Consider the following 17,953-nt stretch of genomic DNA (forward strand, 5'->3'; position numbering starts at 1 on the left):
TCATCAAGAAAAAAGGGGGGAAGACTCAAGTCAATAAAATTAGAAGTGAAAAAGAAGCTACAATGGATACTACAGAAATACAACAGATCATATGAGATTACAGCAAGCAACTATATGCTAATAAAATGGGCAATCTAGAAGAAATGGACATTTTTTTTAAAAAAATACAACTTTCCAATGCTAAACTATGAAGAAATAGGATACATGAAAAGACCAATCACAAGTACTGAAATCGAAACTGTAAATAAAAGAAACTTCCAACCAACAAAAGTTCCAGGCCAGATGGCTTCACAGGCAAATTCTATCAAACATTTAGAAATGAGTTAACACCAGTTCTTCTGAAACTCCCAAAATACTGCAGAGGAAAGAATACTCCCAAGCTCATTCTATGAGAACCTCATCATCCCGATACCAAAGCCACATAAAGATTTCACAAAAAGAAAATTACAGGTCAATATCACTGATAAATACACACAAAAAAACCCTAAACAAAATATCCGCAAACCAAAGCCAACAATACATTAAGAGGAGCATACACCCTGATCAAGTGGAGTTTATCCCAGGGATGCAAGGATTCTTTAATATATGCAAGTCAATCCCTGTCATATAATGCATTCTCAAATTGAAGAATATAAACCATATGGACATGTCAATAGATGCGGAAAAGTGTTTTGTAAGTAATTTCAGCACTCATTTATGATAAAAACTCTTCGAAAAGTGGTCTAAGATGGGACCTACCACAACATAATAAAGGTCATACATGACAACCCTACAGCTAAGTATACACCCTATGGTGAAAAACTGAAAGCATTTCCCCTAAGATCAGGAACAAGACAATGATGTCCACTTGTACCACTTTTATTCAAAATTGTTTATTGTTTTGGAAGTCCTAGCCAAGACTATCAGAGTACAAAAAAAAAGAAAAAAAAAGAAGAATCTAAATTGGAAAGAACAGGTAAAACTGGTACTGTTTGCAGATAACATGATACTATACATAGAAAATCCTAAAGATGCTACCAGAAAACTAGTGGAGTTCATCAATAAATTCAGTAAAATTGCAACATAGAAAACTGATACACAAAAATATCTTGCATTCTTATATATTAACAATGAAAGAACAGAAAGAGAGATAAAGGAATCAATTCCATTTACAATCATAACAAAAATAATAAGATACGTAGGAATAAACCTACCAAAGGAAGCAAAAGATCTATATTCAGAAAGCTGTAAGATACTGATGAAAGAAACCAAAGATGACAGAAACATATGGAAAGATAAATCATGTTTTTGGATTAGAAGAATCAATATTGTGAAAATAACAATACTACCCGAAGCACTCTACAGATTCAATGCAATTCCTATCAAACTGTCAGTGGCACTTTGCACAGAACTAGAACAAAAAAATTTATAATTTGTATGAAAACACAAAGGACCCTGAATAGACAAAGCTATTTCCAGAAAGAAAAACAGAACTGAAGGAATCAGGCTTCCTGACTTCAGACTATACTACAAAGCTACAGTGATCAAAACACTTTGGTACTGGCACAAAAAGAGAAATAAAGAGCAATGGAACAGGATAGAAAGCCCAGAGATAAACTCATGCACCTATGAGGACCTGATCTTTGACAAATGAGACAAGAATATACAAAGGAAAAAAACATAATCTCTTCAATAAGTGGTGCTGGGAAAACTGGACAGAAATTAGAACACATCCTAACACCATACACAAAAATAAACTCAAAATGCATTAAAGACCTAAACGTAAGCCTAGATATTATAAAATTCTTAGAGGAAAATGTAGGCAGAACATTATTTGACATAAATCATAGGACAATATTTTTTGATCCACTTCCTAAGAGTAATGAAAATAAAAACAAACAAAAGTGACCTAACTAATCTTAAAAGCCATTTTACAGCAACAGAAACCATAAACAAAATGAAAAGACAATTCTCACAATGGGAGAAAATATTTCAAAGGACTCAACAGACGAGGAACTAATCTCCAAAATATACAAACAGCTCATGCAGCTCAGTATCAAAAATCAAACAAACCAACCAAAAAAATTCGTGGAAGATCTAAATAGACATTTCTCTAACAAAGACATATAAATGGGCAATAAATACATTAAAAGATCAACATTGCTCATTATTAGATAAATGCAAATCAAATCTACAATGAAGTATCACCTCATACCAGTCAGAATAGCCATCATCAAAAAACCTACAAACAATAAATGTTGGGGAGGGTGTGGAGAAAACAGAACGACTCTATACTGTTGGTGGCAATGCAAACAAGTACAGCTACTGTGGAGAACAGTATGGAGGTTCCTTAAAAAACTGAGAATACAGCTTTGTTGTTGTTCAGTTGCTTAGTCGTGTCCAACTCTTTGCAACCCGATGAACTGTAGCACACCAGGTTTCTCTGTCCTTCACTATCTCCCAGAGTTTGCTCCAACTCATGTCCATTGAGCCAGTGATGATGCCCAACCATCTCATTTCCTGTTGCCCCCTTCTTCTACTGTATGACCCAGCAATCTTACAGCTACCTGTTGATCCAGCGATCCCACTCCTTGGCAAATATCTGGCAAAAATCATAATTTGAAAAGATACATGCACCACAATGTTCATTGCAGCACGATTTACAATAGCCAGGACATGGAAGCAGCTAAATGTCCATCAAGAGAGGAATGGATAAAGAAGATGTGGTATACATATACACACACACACACACACACACACACACACACACACACACATATATATATATATATATATATATATATATATATATCAGATTCACTTTGCTGCACACCTGAAACTACCAGAACATTGTACTGGGTTGGCAAAAAAAAGTTTCATCTTTTTTTAAGTAAAAATAAAACATACATTTTTTTCATTTTCACCAAGAATTTTACTAAACAATGTATTCACCATTTTGTTTCACTACCTTCTGTCATTTTTGAGGCAACTTCATAATCCCATATTCCCAAGAGTTTTGATCTTTTTGAGTAAAAAACTGTTCCAGGTGCCATTTAGTCTTTCAGGGAATTGAGTTTTTTTTCATAAAGAGAATTTTTTTAAAGACTGAAATAAATGGACATCTCAAGATGTGATGTCTGGTGAATGCATTGGATGAATAAGAACTTCCCAGCAAAGCTGTAAAAGTTTTTGCCTGGTTATCAAAAAACTTATGGTCTTGTGTTATCCTAAAGGAAGATTATGCATATTCTGTTCACTACTTCCTGATGCTTTTTGTTGAGAGCTGGCTTCATTTGGTCTTACTTGTTAGAAATAATAATTTGTTTTTGGGAAGGAGCTCATAATAGCAGATGCTCTTCCAATTTCACCATATACACAATAGCACCTTCTTTGGATGAGGACAAGCCTTTGGTGTGGTTGGCGGTGGTTTGTTTCACTTTACCCATGGTCTCTTTCATTCCACATTATTTTCATTGCCTATCACAAAATTCCTTTTAAAATAGAATGTTTTTGTTATGCTTAAGTAGAGAAACAAGCAGAAATATGGTCAAGGAAGCTTTTTTTTTTTTTTTTGCTTAGCTTATGTGGAAACCTTTTCTTGACTATGAGGGTTACTCCATTTCTTCTAAGGGATTCTTGCCCACAGTAGTAGATATAATGGTCATCTGAATTAAATTCACCTATACCAGTCCATTTTAGTTCACTGATTCCTAAAATGTCGATGTTCAATCATGCTATCTCCTGTTTGACCACTTCCAATTTACCTTGATTCCCAACCTAACATTTCAGGTTCCTATGCAATACTGTTCTTTAAAGCATCGGACTTTACTTTCACCAACAGACACACCCACACCTGGGTATTGTTTCCACTTTGGCTCTGCCTCTTCATTCCTTATGGGGCTATTTCTCTACTCTTCTCTAGTAGCAACTTGGGCACCTGCTGACCTGGGGAGTTCATCTTTCAGTGTCATATATTTTTGCCTTTTCATACTGTTCATGGGGTTCTCAAGGTAAGAATGCTGAAGTGGTTTGCCATTCCCTTCTCCAGTGGACCCATCCATCTTGGGTGGCCCTACACGGCATGACTCATAGTTTCATTGAGTTAGACAAGGCTGTGATCCACATGATCAGTTTGGTTAGTTTTCTGTGATTGTGGTTTTCATTCTGTCTGCCCTCTGATGGATGAGGATAAGAGGCTTGTGGAAGCTTCCTGATGGGAGGGACTGGCTGTGGGGTAAACTGGGTCTTGCTCTGGTGGGCAGGGCCATGCTCAATAAATCTTTAATCCAATTTTCTTCTGATGGGTGGGGTTGTGTTCCCTCCCTTTAGGCTGGCCTGAGGACAAACTACAGTAGGGGTAATGGCAGTAATGGTGACTTCCTTCAAAAGAACTCTTGCCAGCACACCAAGGCTCCAGGACTGTTGTATTCAGTGCCCCTGTCAAACCATGCCTCTGCCAGAGACTCCTGGAAACTCCCAGGCAAGTCTGGCTCAGTCTTTTGTGGGGTCAATGCTACTTTCTCCTGGGTCCTGGTGCACATAAGATTTTGCTTGTGTGCTCCAAGAGTCTGTTTCCCCAGTCTAGTGGAAATTCTATAATAAAATCCCACTGGCCTTCAAAGTTAAATTCCTTGGGGGTTCTCATTCCCTTTATCAGATCCCCAGGTTGGGAAATCTATTGTGGACCCTAGAACTTTTACAACAGTGGGGGAACTTCTTTGGTAAAATTGTTCTCCAGTAGGTCGTCTGCTTGATGGCTCTATGGTGGGGCTAATGGAAAACTCCTCTAAGAGGACTTATGCCACACACCACGCCTCCTAGGTCTGCTGCAGATGAGCAGCCCTGTGCCAGTAGCAGGACACTGTTGACCCATGCCTCCACAGGAGACACTCAAACACTCAAAGGCAGGTCTGGCTCAGTCTCTTGTGGACGTCCCTCCTACTTTCCCTGGGTCCTGCTGCACACAAGTGTTTTGCTTGTGCCCTCCTAGCATCTTTGGCAGGTGTGAGGTTTGATTCTAAATGTGATTTTGCCCCTCCTACTGTCTCTTTGGGGCTTCTTCTTTGCCCTTGGACAGTGGTATCCTTTTTGGTAGGATCCAACATTCTCCTGTTGATGGTTGTTCAGCAGCTAACTGCAATTTTGGTGTTCTTGCAGGAGAAGATGAGCACACATCCATTCAATTCACAGTAATCCAAGACTATGTCCCAACCACTAATGCAGAAGAAGTTAAACGGTTTATGAAGACCTACATGACCTTCTAGAACTAACACCAAAAAAGAAAAAAAAAAAAAAAAAGATGTCCTTTTCATCATAGGGAACTGGAATGCAAAAGTAGGAAGTTAAGAGATACCTGGAGTAACAGGCAAGTTTGGTCTAGGAGTATAAAATGATGCAAGGCAAAGGCTAACACAGTTTCACCAAGAGAATGCACTAGTCATAGCGAAAACCCTCTTCCAACAAAACAAGAGATGACTCTACACATGAACATCAACAGATATTCAACAGCAAAATCAGATTGACTATATTATTTGCATCCAAGGAAGGAGAAGCTCTATACAGTCAGCAAAAACAAGACTGGGAGCTGACTGTGGCTCCGATCATGAACTACTTATTGCAAAATTCAGATTTCAATTAAAGAAAGTAGGGAAAACTACTAGGCCATTCAGGAATGAATTAAATCAAACACCTTGAGATTAAGCAGTAGAAGTGACAAATAGATTCAAGGGGTTAGATCTGATAGACAGAGTGCCTGAAGAACTATGGAAGATTTGTAACACTTTACAGGAGGCAGTAATAAAAACCATTCCTGAGAAATTGAAATGGAAAAAGGCAAAAGGGTTTTCTGAGGAGGCCTTATGAATAGCTGAGAAAAGAATAGAAGCTACAGGCAAAGGAGAAAAGGAAGGATATATCCATTTAAATGCAGAGTTCCAAAGAAAAGCAAGGAGAGATAAGAAAGCATTCCTAAGTCATTAATACAAAGAAATAGAGGAAAACAATAGAATAGGAAAGACCAGCGATCTCTTCAAGAAAATTAGAGATACCAAGTGAACATTTCATGCAAAGATGGGCACAGTAAAGGACAGAAATGGTATGGAACTAACAGAAGCAGAAGAAATTGAGAAGAGGTGGCATGAATATACAGAAGAACTATACAAAAGAGATCTTAATGACCCAGATAACCACTATGGTGTGATCACTCATCTAAAGACAATCATCCTAGACCACGAAGTCAAGTGGGCCTTAGGAAGCATCACTATGAACAAAGCTAGTGGAGCTGATGGAATTCCCACTGAGCTATTTCAAATCCTAAAATATGATGCTGTTAAAATGCTGCACTCAATATGTCAGCAAATTTGGAAAACTCAGCAGTAGCCACAGGGCTGGAAAAAGTCAGTTTTCATTCCAATCCCAAAGAAAGGCAATGCTAAAGAATGTTCAAACTACCACACAATTGCACTCCTTTCACATGCTAGCAAAATAATGCTGAAAAGTCTCCAAGCCAGGCTTCAACAGTACATGAAGCCAGAACTTCCAGATGTTCAAGCTGGGTTTATAAAGGGCAGAGAAACCAGAGATCAAATCGCCAACATCTGCTGGATCATAGAGAAATCAAGACAATTCAAGAAAAACATCTATTTCTGCTTCATTGACTAAGCTAAACCCTTTGATAGTGAGGATCACAACAAGCTATGGAAAATTCTTAAGGATATGGGAATACCAGACCACCTTACCTGCCTCCTGAGAAACCTACATGCAGGTCATGAAGCAACACTTAACACCGGACATGGAACAAAGGACTGGTTCCAAATCAGGAAAGAAGTACATCAAGGCCGTATATTGTCACCCTGCTTATTTAACTTATATGCAGAGTACATCATGCTAAATGCCAGGTTGGATGAAGCACAAACTGGAATCAAGACTGCCAGCAGAAATATCAATAACCTCAGATATGCAGATGACACTACTCTTATGGTAGAAATTGAAGAGGAACTAAAGGGCCTCTTGATGAATTGAAAGAGGAGAGTGAAAAAACCGGCTTAAAATTCAACACTGAAAAAACTAAGATCATGGCATCCAGTCCCATCATTTCATGGCAAATAGATGGGAAAACAATAGAAAGAGTGACAGAGTTTATTTTCTTAGGCTTCAGAATCACTACAGATGATGAATGCAGCCATGAAATTAAAAGATGCTTGCTCCTTGGAAGAACAGCTATGACAAACTTAGCATATTAAAAGCAGAGACAGTACTTTGCAATCAGAGGTCTGTACCATCAAAGGACAATGGAGGATGAGATGGTTGGATGGCATCACCAACTCAATGGACATGAGTTTGAGAAAGCTTTGGGAGATGGTAAAGGACAGGCAAATCTGGTGTACTTCAGTCCATGGGGTTCATAAATATTTGGACATGACTGAGCAACTGAACAACAAATATGGAACCCAAATATCAAAGTACGTATCATAACCTAGCTGGTTCAAATGACTTTCAACACTTGATTTGGATATTTTGAGTATGTTGGCTATCCCCCACATGGTATAATAGTGTTTGTTTTCAGCTAATGTCTTGATTTGATCACCATTGAGTTCAACTGATTTATCTGACCATGGAGCATCATCTAGCAAGAAATCTCCAACATGAAACTTTGCAAGCCAAGTCTGACACATTCAGTTACTCACAGCACCTGTTTCATATGCTGTACAAATTATTTTGCCTTTCATTTGCATTTTTATCTTTCTTGAAGTAAAAAGCATAATATGCCCAAAATGTTGCTATTTTTCTTCCATCTTCAGTATGTAAATAGCTACAGAAAAATTCACCAATTTTGATGTTTTTCTTAAAAATGTATGCTAATATGACAGCTTTCACAATACAATCTAACAGAATTGTTTCAAATAAAATTAAGGACAATTAAGTGCTACTAGCATATCTTTTGGGGGGAAAAAAACCTTTTTGCCAACCCAGTAATTCAATTATACTCCTATAATCTGTTTTAAAAAATAAACTCTTGCCATTTGCAACAATATGGATGAACCTAGATGTTATTATGCTAAGTGAAATAAGTCAGACAAAGAAATACAAATACTATACACCTTTACTTATATGTGGAATCTAAAAAACAAATGAAGAAACAAAACAAAACAGAAACTGATTCATAGAAAACATACTGCTGGTTGCCAGAGGGGAGAGGGTTGGGGAGACTGACAAAATCAATGAATGGTATTAAGAAGTACAAACTTTCAACTGTAAAATAAATAAGTCACAGGGATTTAATGTATAATAGGGAATACTGTCAATAATAGTGCAATAACTTTGTATAGTCACAGACTATAACTAGTCTTAATGCTGGGATCATTTCATAACATATAATAATATAGAATCACTATGCTGTATGCCTGAAACATAATATTGTATATTAATTATAACTGTATTTTTAAAAAGCTATATATCTTGGGTGCCACATCTGGATTATTATCAAACACTCCTATGTACTTGGAGACCAAAGTTAGATACTAGAGTGGGCATCTTGATACAGGGCCTCTGGTGTAGATTTCCATCAAAGGATGTAAAAATAATCTCTACATTTTGATTGTATAACTCCTTTTTTATGCAAAGATCTCTACTTCCTCAAAGTTGAAGCAGAGGATGGCAGAGTTTCTCACACTACATTGTAATAATAATAATAGCAACAGCTTTTGACTGAGCACTTACTATATATCAGTCACTATGCTAAGAGCTTTCAATCCTGCAGGCAGGTACATTAGTTTCACCATTTCACAGAAGAGGGGACTTAGGCTCAGAGAAGTTAAGGAATTTGTCCCAGGACACACAGTTCAGAAGTAGAGTGCTGGGACTCCAGAGCCTGTGTTCTTAACCACTGTGCTAGCTAGCACCTTTGTGCTTCTTGTTCTAAGGGAGACAGAACTTGGCCCAAAGTGAGCTGAGAATTGTTAGAATGATCAGAAATAACTATAGTGGGTAGAGACTGAGACTATACATCCCAAACCATGAAGGTAGAGAGATGTAGGAAAAACCTCCTTTGGGGAGGATGTTTGAAATTTCCTTGGATCTAGGATGATGATTTAGCGTAAATCAGTGAGATTGCTCATTTCATCCCAGTCCTAGGAAGGAGGAAAACCATATGTAAAGAGAAAGCGAAGGGTGAGACCCTAGGAGAAGTGGTTAAAATCTGCCAGGGAAATTAGCCAAAGAGACTGTCAGTTGTATCCATAGCCTTAATCAACAATCCATCTTTCCCTTTCCATATTCCCAGATTTTCCCACACTCCTGCCTCAAGAAGCTGAGATTAAGCAATTTAGATGCACCTCTATTTCTGTCACCAGAAAAGCCTGTTGGTGGGGGACCTTAGGGGACAGCGGCATTGGGATGAAGCCACAGGGACAGTAGTTATTTCCCAAGTCTATGGATTTTCCTCTCTCGCTTTGCTTTGCAGAGTAGGGAACATGGTTACTACTTAGTAACCTTGGGATGCCACTAGCATATATTCTACTTATTCTACAGGCCACAGCAAGTAGGGCTCACTCAATTGTAATACATTTTGCAAAACAGCTAAGTGTGCAAAAATGTATCTATACCTAGAGCCTATCAACTTCTGCAAATGCTCTATTGAAACTCTCTTTCAAGCTTCCAAACATCAGCTTTATATCTTTGATATGTTAATAGACACCATTTAACACAATCAGTAGGCAATAATGTGGGAGGATTACTCAAGGAACAAGTCTGTTCAAAAAGGTGACTTTTTAGGCATTGAAGCAAACACCTCATATACATCATATTATTTATAACAATAAAACCCTATCCTCTAATAATCCATCAGCTTTCCCCAGCTTCTCACAAAGCAAGCTAAGTCCTGCTATTAAAAAGGTACCATAGGCAAGCCTTTAAGAGATAAGAATATTTCTTTGATTCTCGGAAGTTTAAGACAAATCAGGTCAAAATGCTGATTTTAGATGGCTTGAACGAGATGACTCTTTGGAACAATTCAAATAGGAAGGAACACAGGATATTAGAAGGGGAGGGCATACAGGGAAGTCAGGGCAAGACAAAAATCATAATTAGGTTTAAGCTATACTCCAATTGAAAATGAGAGAGCAGAAAGACAACTACAACCTGGGAGATGCAGATCCCTTACACAGAATTTGGTGGAAGAATCCCTTCTGGCTAGCCCATTCATAAGGAGATTCTCAGAAGACAAAGCCTTTCTTTACTATACTGTAATAACCCCAGAAGCCCACTACTTGGATTAAGATACTGCCTAAAGAACAACTGGCAGATTCATTCACTCATTAAATCTGTTAAGTGCTTACTGTATGCCAGATACCAAAGATAAAGCAGCAACAGGAAAAAGAAAAAAATCTCTGCCTTTTGTGGAGCTGATATTTGAGGGATGATGTTTCTCAGCCTTGAAAAAAGTGTCACATAAGATCCAATTATTGTGCCTCCCACCAGGCCCAGGATCTCATAAAAGATACATTGAGCAGGAGGCTATGACATTCTGATCTAACCTCTAAGTTTCCTGCTCTTGAGAACATCCCTGTTCTATGGAGATGAAGGCCCTTTTCTGCTTGCACATTAAAGTGCATTGACCCAGTTCAGCCCATGAGCTTTTTCCCTGGGTGTGCTAAGTACCCAGAGTACCAAATCAATCTGTTTCCCAACAATTTGTTCAGGCTGTTCACAAGTGTGAACACACTATTCATTGACACTGCCAAGAGCATACACAGGCTCCTGGGTGACAAGTAAGAAGACTGTCAGTAAGCTCAGCAGTAAAGAATCTGCCCTGCAATGCAGGAGCCACAGGAGACATGGGTTCAAAACCTGGGTTGGAAAGATCCTCTGGAGGAGGGCACAGCAACTCACTCCAGTATTCATGCCTGGAGAATCACATGGACAGAGGAGCCTAGAGAGCTACAGCCCATAGGGTTGCAAAGAGTCAGACAGGACTGAAGCAATTTAGCAAACATGCACACAAATAAGAAGATAGACAATGGCCTAAACCTGGAAAATCGGAAGGCTTTCTTGGAAGCACTTTCAGAGTACTTGAAGACAATTTCCTTCAGCCTTTACTGAACTCTAAGCAAGCCTCTGTTAATGTAATTCAATTTAACAAATATCTACTTTGAACCTATTCAGTGCCTAATCATTGTCAGCAACATGGGGTAAGCAGGACAACTGACTCTTTCTTCTTCCCTCATTTCTAGAGAGTAGTTTCAAAATCAGGGGAAAAAAAATCTCTGTTTTTCATCTCTTCCTTTTCCATTTTCATTGATGAGGTCCCCACTTCCTGGGTGATTTCCCTGGGTGATCTCCCAGCTGTAATCCCTGCCCACATACCACTATCAGGCCAGTTTCCTTGATGAACACTTTGACTGGCTACTCTCACACGCCCAAATTCTCAGATAGCTCCCCATTGCCAAGTCCAAGTCTCTCACGTTACAGAGACATTACAATAATATGGCTTCAGTCTACATTTCCATCATTACCTTCTATTATGCCCCTTCAGAAATACTGGACGTTTCCCAAACTGTTTAACTTTTTGTCCAGGAACATTCTCAATTATACTCTTTAATTTCATATTTGAACATGGAAATTTGTTTAATCCCATATTTGAACATGGAAATAATACAGTCCAAAAATTTTCAACTGCTTCAGCAACTATAAACCAACATCTTAACTTCCTAATAAAGAAACTGGGGCCCATAGAGAAGAAATGACTACTAAGGTGTTAGCAACATACCCAGATCACCATTTTAATATGTCTTTTTATTTTGTATGCATCTTCCTTTTTTTTTTAAGTTACACAGTTGGTACAGGAATACATTGCTTTGTAAAAAGTTAAAATAGAAAAAAGGGAGAAGACTCCAACCATTAAAATCAGGAATAAAAGAGGGAATATTAATATGAATCTAGCAGAAATAAAAAGGATTAAATGAAACACTCTGTACACACCAACAAATTAGACAACCTGAAAAGATGGACAAATTCCTAGAAAGAAACAAACTACAAACAACTACAGAAATTGACTCAAGAAAAAATAGAAAATCTGAATAGACCTATGACAAGTAAAATGACTGCATTAGTAATCAAAAACTTCCCGCTTGGGAAAAGCCAACGACCAGATTGCATCACTAGTGCATTCTATCAAACATTCACAGAAGAATTAACATCAAACTTTTATAAGCCCTTCTAAAAAATATTAATAGAAATGCAGAAATTTTCAACAAAATACTTTGCAAATTAAATCCATTAACACTTAAAAAAATTCTTCACCTTACCAGATGGGATTAACCCCAGAATTGCAAAGTTGTTTCAACATAAAAATCAGTCAACACAATATACTATATTAATGAAATAAAGATTTAAAAAACAGACATGATCATATCAGTAGACACAGGAAAAGCATTTAACAAAATTCAACACCCTTTTTGATAAAGGGCTTTCCTGGTGGCTCAGAGGTTAAAGCATCTGCCTGCAATGTGGGAGACCCAGGTTCAATCCCTGGGTTGGGAAGATCCCCTGGAGAAGGAAATGGCAACCCACTCCAGTATTCTTGCCTGGAGAACCCCATAGACAGAGGAGCCTGGTGGGCTACAGTCCATGGGGTAGCAAAGAGTCAGACACGACTGAGCGATGTCACTTTCACTTTTCTTGATTAAAAAAAAAAAAACACTCAACAAATTAGGATTAAAAAGGAACTTTCTCAAACTGAAGATGGAAATTTATTTTTAAAAACATAGCTAATATAATACTTAATAGTGAAAGATTGAATGTTTTCATCCTGCAATCAAAATGAACATCACTTCCATGCAACATTTGTACTGAACATTCTGACTAGAGCAACTGGGGAGAAAACAAATAAAAAGGCATTCATATCAGAAAGAAAAAGCAGAATTATTCATGTATGACATGTTAATACGCAAAAAATCTTAAGAAATCCACACACAAAACAAACACCTTTTATAACTAATTATAAATGAGTTCAGCAACGTTGCAGGATATGAGATCAATATACAAAAATCAATTGTTTTTCTAGACACTAGTAATAAACAATCTGAAAATGAAATTAAGAAAACAATTACATAAGTACATCAGAAAGAATAAGATATTTAGGAATATATATTATAAAAGAAGTATAATATTTGTACACTGAAAAATGCAAAACATTGTTGAAAGAAAGTAAAGAGGACCTAAGTAAAGAGAAAAATGCCTCATGTTCATGGAGTGGAAGATTTAACATTGTTAAGGTGGTACTCTGCAAAATGATTTAGATTCCACTTGCTCCTTGGAAGAAAAGTTATGACCAACCTAGACGGCATATTAAAAAGCAGAGACATTACTTTGCCAACAAAGGTCCGTCTAGTCATAGCTGTGGTTTTTCCAGTAGTCATGTATGGATATGAGAGTTGGACTATAAAGAAAGCTGAGCACTGAAGAATTGATGCTTTTGAACTGTGGTGTTGGAGAAAACTCTTGAGAATCACTTGGACTGCAAGGAGATCAAACCAGTCCATCCTAAAGGAAATCAGTCCTGAATATTCATTGGAAGGACTGATGCGGAAGCTGGAACTCCAATACTCTGACCACCTGATGTGAAGAACTAACTCATTTGAAAAGACCCTGATGCTGGGAAAGATTGAAGGCAGGAGGAGAAGGGGAGGACAGAAGGTGAGAAGGTTGGATGGCATCACCAACTCAATGGACATGAGTTTGAGTAAACTCTGGGAGTTGGTGATGGACAGGGAGGACTGGCGTGCTGCAGTCTATGGGGTTGCAAAGAGTCAGACACAACTGAGCGACTGAACTGAATTGAACTGCAAAATGATTTAGATTCAATATAATCCCTACCAAAAGTTTCAGACAGTCTTTGCAGAAATTGACCAGTTGATTCCAAATTTCATATAGAAATTCAGGAGACTGAGAGCAACCAAAACATTTTGAAAAGGAACAAAGTTGGAAGACTTACACTTCCTGATTTCAAAATTTACTACAAACCTTTAATAACCAAAGTGTGGTATACTCTCACAAGAATAGACATAAATATTAATGTGATAGATGGAAGTTTAGAAATATACCCTACATTTATACTGGATTAAGATTTTTTAAAGTTGTCAAGACAATTCAAGGGGGAAAGTATAATCTTTCCAACAAATTGTGCTGAGACAATGGGATATCCAAATGCAAAAAAATAAATTTGTCCTCATATCTCATTCTGTATATGAAATTAATACAAAATGTATCAAAGGCCTAAGTGTAAAAGGTGCAACTATAAAATAATTTAGAGAAAACACAGAAGCAAACTTTTGTGACCTTGGATTAGACTAGCTTCTTATACATGACATTTAAATCACAAGTAACCAAAGGGAAAAAATATAAATTAGGCTTCATTGAAATTAAAAACTTTTGCACTGTAAGTGATAGCATCAAGAAAGTGAAACAAACCACAGAATGGGAGAAAATATTGGCTCATTTTATATCTGATAAGGATCTAGTATCCAGAATATATAGAATTCAACAGTAAAAAGGCAAATAACCCACTTAAAGTGGGCAAAGCATCTGAATAGAAATTTCTCCAAAAAAGATAATGGTGATAAACACATAAAAAGATGCTTGATACCATTAGCCATTAGGGAAATCAAAATCAAAATCATTATGAGATACCAATTTACATCCACCAGGATGGCTATAATAAAAAAAGAAAGGATAATATCATGTATTGATGAAAAAGTGGAGAGATCAGAACCCTTATATACTGCTGGTAGGAATATAAAATGGTGCAGTCCCTGTGGCAGTTCTTCAAAAAGTTAAACATGTAGTTACCATATAATCCAGCAATTCTATTTCTCAGCATATACTCAAGAGAACTGCAGATATATGTTCAGACAAAGACTTATATGCAAATGTTCATAGCAGCATTATTCTTAATAGCCAAACAGTGAAAACAACCAAAATGTTCATTAATTAATAAATGGATAAATCAAAATGTGATGATGTGGTGTACATACATACATACATATATATAATATATACACATACACACAAGTGTGTATGTATATTAAATTGTACACTATAAAATGTTAAATTTCTATATGTGGATTACAACTTTATGAAAAATAAAGAAAAAGTTAAAACAGTCTAGATAAAGTGAAATTTCTGCTTTGACTACTCCTCATGCTAGTTATTTTCCACCTTTCCTGAGGAAACCATGGTTATAGATTTAATCAGTGGATGAAGCTAGAACCTATTACAGAGAGCAAAGTAAGTCAGGAAAAGAAAAACAAATATCATGATTAACGCATATATATGGAATCTAGAAAGATGGTACTGATGAAACTCTTTGCAAGGCAGCAATGGAAGCACAGACAGAGAACAGACTTGTGGACACAGTGGGGGAAGGAGAGGGCAGGATAAATTGAGAGAATAACTCTCTTCTTTCTTTGTTCGTCTTTTTATTCTTTCATTTATTTTTGTTTTATGTGAGGGTTAGTATGTGAGTTTCTTTATGTGTTCCTGTCTAATTAATGTTGCTTTTTCCATTTATCTTTGGGTCCTGTGTGTCCATTGTTTTTTTTTGTTTGTTTGTTTGTTTGTTTGTTTGCAAATTTGACTTTTTTTCTCTACTTCTTCCTTTCATTTTCTTTTCCATGTTGCATGACTTGTAGAGTCTTGGTGCTCCAGCAAGGAGTCAGGCCTGAAAGTAGTATGTGGGAAACCCAAATCGAGGACACTGGATCACCAGAGAACTGCTGACTCCATGGAATATCAATTGGTGAGAGCTCTCCCAAAGGCTTCCACCTCAACCCTAAGACCTGGCCCCACCAAAAGGTCAGCAGGCTCCAGTGCCAGATGCCTCACTCCAAACAACTAGGAAAACAGGAACACAAACCTACCAATTAGCAGACAGACTGTCCAAAGTTTATACCAAGCACACAGATACCCCATGGCATACCACTGAGCATGAAACTTTCCTTTAGAGAGTCAAGAAACAGCTCCACCCACCAGAAAACAGGCATCAGTCCTTCTCACCAAGAAATCTTCACAAGGCCCTAGTCCAACCCCACCAACTGGGAGCAGACTCCACAAGCAAGAGGAACTATGACCTTCTAGCCTGCATGCAGAATGGAAAGTTCAAACACAGTAAATTAAACAGAATGAAAAGATAGATAAACACACAGCAGATGAAGGAGCATGGTAAAAAAAAAAAAAAAAAAAAACAAAGAACAAGAACAAACAAAGAGGAAATAGGCAGTCTATCTGAAAAATTATTTGGAGTAACGATACTTAAGATGATCCAAAACCTTGGAAATAAAATGAAGGCACAGCTAGAATGAAGGAATGCATTAAGAAGGTACAAGAGATGTTTAACTAGGACCTAGAAGAAATAAAGAACAGACTGACAATCAGCAATGAACAGCATAATAACTGGAAAAAATACACTAGAGGGAACCAATAGCAGAATAACTGAGGCATAAGAATGGATACGTGAGCTAGAAGAGAGAATGGTGGAAATAACTGAAGCAGAGCAAATTAAGGGAAAAAGAATAAAAAGAAAGGAGAACAGTCTCAGAGAGCTCTGGGAAAACATTAAGTGCAACAACATTAAAATTATAGGGGTCCCAGAAGAAGAGAGAAAGGGGATTAAAAAAGTATTTGAGGATATTATAGTTGAAAATGTCCCTAGTAATGGAACAGAAATACCCAACTAAGTCTAGATAGTCTAGAGAGTCCCATACAGGATAAACCCAAAGTGAAATACACCAAGATGCATATTATTCACACTAATAAAAATCAAACACAAAGAAAAAATATTAAAAGCAGCAAAATAAACCTACGAAGTACTCACCATAAGATTAACAGCTGATTTTTCAGCAGAAACTCTACAGTCCAGAATGGAGTAGCAGGATATACTTAAAGTAGATGAATGGAAAAAATATCAAGATTATGCACCCAACATACAAACATATGTCTCAATACATAAGACAAATGCTAACAACTATAAAAGAAGATATCAACAGTAACACAGTAATACTGGGGGACTTTCAAACTCTACCCACACCAAAGGACAGATCATCCCAACAGAAAATTAATAAGGAAACGCAAGCCTTAAATGACACAGTGATCAAGACAGATAGAATTGATATCTATAAGACATTTCATCCAAAAACAGAGGACACATTTCTTTCTCAAATGCACACAGAACATTCTTGAGGATAGACTACCTCTTGGGTCACAAATCAAACACTGGTAAATATAAGAAAATCAAAAACTGTATAAAGCATTTTTAATGATCACAACACTCTAAGATTAAATATCAATTACAGGAAAAAAAATCTGTAAAACAAAAACAAAAACAAAAACATGGAGGCTCAACAATATGCTTCTACATAACCAAGTGGTGAATGAAGAAATCAAGGAGGAAATAAAAAATACATAGAAACGAAAAACAAAAACATGACAAATCAAAACCTATAGGATGCAGTAAAACAGTGCCAATAGTGAAGTTTATAGCAATCCAATCCTCCCTGGAAAAAAAAAATGAGAAAAAGAAACAACCTGCTGCTGCTGCTGCTGCTAAGTCACTTCAGTCATGTACGACTCTGTGCGACCCCATAGACGGCAGCCCAGCAGGGTCCCCTGTCCCTGGGATTCTCCAGGCAAGGACACTGGAGTGTGTTGCCACTTCCTTCTCCAATGCATGAAAGTGAAAAGTGAAAGTGAAGTTGCTCAGTCGTGTCCAACTCTTAGCGACCCCGTGGACTGCAGCTGACCAGGCTCCTCTGTCCATGGGATTTTCCAGACAAGAGTACTGGAGTGGGTTGCCATTGCCTTCTCCGATAAACAACCTAAGCTTACACATAAAACTAGAAAAAGAAGAAAAAGAAAACCCAAAGTTACTAGAAGTAAAGAAATCATAAATATCAGAGTGGAAATAAATGGGGATAAATGAAGG

At 37.3% G+C, this 17,953-nt stretch overlaps 1 protein-coding gene across 8 annotated transcripts in view; it reads right to left on the minus strand.

The window, feature by feature from the left end:
• ARHGEF9 (Cdc42 guanine nucleotide exchange factor 9) overlaps positions 1–17,953 on the minus strand; it is a 396,118-nt gene that overhangs the window by 175,960 nt on the left and 202,205 nt on the right. The window lies entirely within an intron of this gene.

This window comes from Odocoileus virginianus, chromosome X (genome assembly GCF_023699985.2).
Source record: "Odocoileus virginianus isolate 20LAN1187 ecotype Illinois chromosome X, Ovbor_1.2, whole genome shotgun sequence".
NCBI classification, from domain to species: Eukaryota; Metazoa; Chordata; class Mammalia; order Artiodactyla; family Cervidae; genus Odocoileus; species Odocoileus virginianus.